Source organism: Schistocerca nitens, chromosome 6, assembly GCF_023898315.1.
Source record: "Schistocerca nitens isolate TAMUIC-IGC-003100 chromosome 6, iqSchNite1.1, whole genome shotgun sequence".
NCBI classification, from domain to species: domain Eukaryota; kingdom Metazoa; phylum Arthropoda; class Insecta; order Orthoptera; family Acrididae; genus Schistocerca; species Schistocerca nitens.
In genome coordinates this window covers 637,957,858-637,964,208 of record NC_064619.1, presented here as the reverse complement: position 1 = coordinate 637,964,208, position 6,351 = coordinate 637,957,858, and positions in this window count along the sequence as shown.

Here is a 6,351-nt window from a genome sequence, read left to right as displayed (position 1 = left end):
CACGTCCGCATGTATCCCGTGCCACCCAACGTGCTCTAGAAGGTGTAAGTCAACTACCCTGGCCAGCAAGATCTCCGGATCTGTCCCCCATTGAGCATGTTTGGGACTGGATGAAGCGTCGTCTCACGCGGTCTGCACGTCCAGCACGAACGCTGGTCCAACTGAGGCGCCAGGTGGAAATGGCATGGCAAGCCGTTCCACAGGACTACATCCAGCATTTCTACGATCGTCTCCATGGGAGAATAGCAGCCTGCATTGCTGCGAAAGGTGGATATACACTGTACTAGTGCCGACATTGTGCATGCTCTGTTGCCTGTGTATGTGCCTGTGGTTCTGTCCGTGTGATCATGTAATGTATCTGACTCCAGGAATGTGTCAATAAAGTTTCCCCTTCCTGGGACAATGAATTCACGGTGTTCTTATTTCAATTTCCGGGAGTGTAGCTTAGTGTATGCCTCTACATTCGTATTAATTTGTGAACTGTTACACAATAAAAGGTGTCACTGAAGTGTGGGATTCTCTGTTATCTTGTACGTTTTGCCCTTTACAATTGCGTCTATGTTCGGAGTAATTGTTCTTATGCATCGTAGGCGCAGCGTGCAGTTTAAATTTCGATCAGACAATGCGTTTCTCAGGCGCGTCTTGTTACATTTCATTGCAGAGAACAGTTATTCACAATCATACATGGAACCCAACATTGATATTATTGTAGCCGCCAGTTTGTGCAAATGAGGAAATCTATCCTGAGGGAAGTATCTGTAAAATTCCAAAATGTTTTTCTTGTTCTGAAATTTGTCTCTGTATTCTCTGTCACACTGCAGGTCAATAATTTCTAGTTCAGCTCAGGACGAATCTCTTCAATATTCGCTGAATATGGAGAGGAGAACAGATCAGAATCACTGTCTAGTGCTGTCAGATCTTCAAAGCGTTGATCAAATTCTTCCTTATGGGCAACTAAACTATGTGAATAACGTTCACAGTCTTTGTGAACATCTTGCATGGATGATAATTTAGGAAAATGAGCTAGATTTCCTGTTTCCAGCTGACTCACCCAAAGTGTCAATTTCATTTTAAAAGCTCGTATTCGATCTATGAAATGAGTAATTAGCAGATCTTTACCTTGTAGTGAAATGTTCGAAGCATTCAGATGGCTAGTTAAATCTGCTAAGAACGCGAGATCACATTTCCACGAAGGCTCTTTCAATTCAGGAACACACATGTTATTTATTTCCATGAACATATTTATCTCATCCAATAGGCAAAAATTCGATTTAATAATTCGCAACGACTAGGCCAGCGGACCTCGCTGTAATAAGGCAGGCTACAATACTGGCTTTCTACATCCTCAAGAAAGCTTTTAAATTGTCTGTGTTGTAACCCATGCTTCCTTATATAATTGGTTGTACGAACAACAACACTCATCACATTTTTTAGAGTGATACTCTTTGCACATAAGTTTTCCTGGTGGATCACACAGTGAACGCCCCTTATTTCATTCGGCACGGTAAGTTTCTGAATTTTCTACTTCAACAGCGCAACGAAACCTAATTTTTTTCCCTGTCATCGCTGGTGCACCGTCTGTAGACACCGAAACTAATGAATTCCACGACAATCCTATATTTTCAACACTTTCTTCAACACTACTTAAAATATCACCTCCGGTTGTAGTGTTCTTCGTGGCTATTACATCGAGGAGCTCCTTTCTCACTTGAAGATCTCTATTAACTCCTCTAATAAATATGGAAAGCTGCGCTGTTCCAGTGATATCAACACTTTCGTCCAGAGCTAGAGAATACGCCATAAAATCTTTATAGATATTTGCAAGCTGGCTCTGGACGTCGTCTGCCATGTCCTGTATGCGACGCATAATGGTCGTGTCAGGTAATGGCACAATCCGAAACTGTTCAACTTGAGATGGACACAAATGTTCCGCTGCAACTACCAATCATCTTTTATTAAATCGCCATCAGTGAAGGGGCGCAGGGATTTTGCTAAAAACAAAGCAATTTTGTAGCTCACTCTGAGAGCTGCCTCAGTTGATTTTTCCTCGTCATCCAGATCTTCTTCGGATAGCTTCCTTTTAAGTTTAATAACTTTCTGTTCGCGATCTGGTCCATCACATTTTCCACTTCCGTAGTCTTTCGCGTGGTACGACATATAATGTCGCTGCAAATTAAATTTCCTAAATAATTCAGCGTTTTGTGACATACTAAACATTTTGCGCAACACCATCTTTTTCTGTAAACAGATACAATTCCTCCCAATGGGGGTTGAATTGCGAAAGCATGGTTGGGGTTACACAACGGCGACTTGACATGATTCTTAACCAGCGAAGTGACTGTTAGAGATGATCGTAGTACTTTTAACGTTACACAGTCGGCGCGAATTCAATACGCTCTCTGCGGTCCTATTCAACGTGCGCGCGCATTTCCCCTCCCTCCCCTCCCTCTCTACTCTGCGACCTTGCACCTGCTCGCGAGCACGTGCCTGAGCAGACGCGAGTACTCGCGCTCAAAACCGGCCAGTTGTTAAGCCCTGCTCTAGCAGATACCACTACTTTTTGGCTGTGTTACCTCTGTTTTATTCTTATTCTCCTCAATATTCTCCCCTAGTTTGCCCAAAACCTGACACACATCGCGATAAGTAATTTTTATATTTTAATCCTCTTTATTTCCATCTCGGACAATCACAACCTGAGTATTTGCTTCGTCAATATTATCTGTCGAGCCTACAAACACTTCAGCTATTTCCCGCTACTCCCTTTTTACTAAAACACTCATTCTAACATTTTAGTATTCGCCTATTTTTCTAAAGATCCTTTCCAAAATATTTTTCCCCCTCACTTTCCCCTAAATCCTTCATCCATACTACAGCTAATACGTCTTTTTGTTTTTTTGTACCACTTTTTTCAAAATACCTCTCTGATTTCCTTGTCCTTCGAGAGATATTTATTAACATATTTATGAGAAATTCCTCGCCAGTAAATCGTATTTTACTGTTATTACCCTCATCACATTTTTTGCTTAATTTATTTGTACCAACAAGAGTCTGTTTGTATTCTCTATGGATCCATCCATCCTTTTGGTAAGGGCACCTAGGTTTTCAAAAGTATTACCCTACGATTTGGTAGTCTTCCTATCGCATATAGTATCTATTTCGCTGAGAAATACCATACTTTGATTAACAGGATCCAATATACAGCAAATATTCTTATCGATTTTTTGTAATTTTACAGTTATTGTCGTCGATATATTTCTCTGTTGTGTTTGCTTTTCTTAGATATTCATCTACTTAATCAACTGTGCAGCTAATAGCATGTATCATATCGCCCATTCTTATTGCATTAGCTCTGAGCTTCACTCACACACTTGATGTCATTTTCTTGTCTTCCATTTAATCTAAACTATTCATCTTTTTTGACGTTACGTTAACTGAACTCAAAAGCAATCTACTCCGCAATGTCTAGACAATAATATTGCCTATTACAATTAGTGTGAATGTCGACCTACGTTAAGTAAGTTTCAGCACTCTCTGGATGACACAGCTGGTTGTTGTATGTACTAAGACTACGTCCGTACGTCGAACTTCGGCCCTCTGATTTTGCGTCTCTGACTCGTCCCCTCTCTGCGCTGTGACTGACTGCTTCCCGTGTGCTTCCTGTATGAAGTGAGCCTTCCTCCAGTCACGTGGCTGTCCTCACCATGCCTTCTCCTCTGCCCTGCAACATCTTCCGATGATCATTCTTTATTTCACTCATGAAATGTTCATAATAGTTGGATATGGCTAAAAACGTTGCGCAGTGAGAATTCATTATATTTTGTGAAGCACTTCATGATCATTTAATTCACAGTTAATTTCTTGCACAGTACTTGATGCCTAATTGCATCTCCTTTAGTACTCATGATACAGGTCTCTCACCAGGATTTCCTGGCACACCGGGTACCATGTTTAAGCCATTGTCGCAAGATAAGGTTCCAAAATGTGTTCCCATGAGGGATGTCACTCGCAAGATCCCCTCGTAGTACCAAACGTCCGTAGAAGTTCCTCAGTTTAGTCAAGAGTTCGTAGAAAATGGTACGGCTGACATACAGTACGGCGGGTCACTCCTTCCCACTTGAGACTGCACACATTCGATTAACGTTTCCGTGGATTTCTCCTACCTGTTCTCCGTAGGTATCTCCTTGATGAATTCTCTTAGAGAAGTTCTGAAAGCATTTTGGATACGTTTGGAGATGCAAGCAGGCGACCTGTGCGTCTATTATTATGTTATTTGGGGAGCTAATGTATTCACATAATTCCTCGGCGGTCATTACAATGCATTTATTATTGAGCAGTGTACGGCAGTTTACAACGACATAGTTGAAACAAATCAGCACAAAAAGTATCTATAATTCGAAAGCATGTTTAAGATGAGTACTACAGAGAACAGACTCAGATTACGCACCTTTACCAGCTAGTGAGATCGGCTAGTAGCAGGGATCTCATGCATACTTCGTACAAGTTTACAGCTATGCCTATGTGATTCGTAACTGAATGATTTTCAGTTTTTTGCTGATTTACTTGATTTGCTATACGTCGTCACTCTAGCATTGAAATTTTAATGACCTATAGATTTTCCAGTCTCTAACAAAGAATATTCTGAGTTTCACTTCAGAATGTATGGTTTCCGCTCATATAGGTCGCCATTCAAGATTCTTTATGATGGCTCGCGTACATCGTCTCACTTCCCTGAGCCACTACCGCTCCATACGATACATCCGTTTTCGATGCCTGCTTGGGAAACAGATCCTCAGTCTGTGCAGTCTCTTGTGTTGTCCTGCAAAAGCAGTAAATTACTTTTGCTGGCTACAACGTCCAGACAAAATGTAAAATTTAGAAAATAAGCTGTTTTCCAAAACAGTAGCAGCCTAATATATTCTCGCTAGTAGCTTCTTTTCAAAATTAACTGTTTCAAGCGAAGTTCCACTTTTAACGATAATAGGGTAACTGTGTTATCGCTCATAGGAGTATCCTTCACATTTGGTCATTTCAGCTTCCTTACGCAGTAAATCAAAGCCTTTCGTAAGCATCAGAAACAGGTCTTAACTGTCGTTATCAGATGCCCAAAACTCAAATTTTCGACAAAATGATCTTCCTGGAGATTTATGACAAACTGATTATTATTATTATTTATTTATCGTATGGATATGCATGTACAATTCACAGCAATATTTACACATTGAATACAAAAAGGAATATGCAGGAGCTGTGGTCTCAGTTGAACTTACAGAGATATGTCAAGTGAGTTTATCCATTCCAGAGGTATTGATGATATCCTTCCAGTCTCCACTGAAACATCTCCTGGGACTTTCTTCTACAGTCTGGTCAATGGTCTGCTCTGAAGCTTCAGTCACACTGAGCGGAATCTGAGAGTTCCCGTTTGTACATGAAGGACTTAGCTCTCCCGTGTACCCATCGGATTCTGTTCAGTTGACGTCGGGTTCTTCTAGGCACCTGCAAGCCTATTATACTTGTGGGGTGCTCGAGGCCCTCACGGTGTACGCTGGTGTTGTTTTCCTCAATATACTTCCACATGTCTTCAGTCATCAGTGGCTGGATCTTACCAGCTGTTCAGACTGGTTTTCTTGACCTGAGATGCGTGATGGGTGGAGTGAACTCATTTTACTGTTGAATAAGTCTTTGAGAAAACTATATGTTATTAATCTTTTCCCATTCAGGGGTCGCTGATTCTTGTCGTCTAAAACTGGTGGAGCAATGATACTGACAGCATACATCAAAGGAACTGGAGCTGATCTCAAGGTGGCAGTTACCATCCTCATAGTACGATTACAATTCACGTTACTGATTTGCACACGGGTATATCGTACTGGTGGGGAATATACAGCCACAGAATATATAAGAGACAAGGTTGCTATACGGAGAGTCTCAATTTGAGCCCGAAGAAGTCCCAGTCAGTTTCCGCAAAATGTTATTCCTGGTGTTTAATTTTTCAGCAAGTGACATGAGGTGATCCGTGAGTGGTACTGAACGATCCAGTACGATTGCGAGATACCTAGGGTGAGGGTTGTTATTAACTATTTTAGTAACTGATTTGCTAAGCTGTTACTGAGGCGGAAAGTTGTCACTTGAGTTTTTGTAGGGTTAGAGCATGATCTCCAGTTTCTGTATTAATCAATAAGTACCCTTGTGTGAGCACGTTTTCTCCATCCTCTAGGTACGTGCTTTGAAATGCAATGGCATCATCATCTTTGTAGCAGAACTTCTTAGATGCAGCTTCTGGCATGTCACTAATATACGCTTTGAACAACTGTGGGTCCAGGGCAAGTCGTTGTGGCAGACCATTCTTGACCT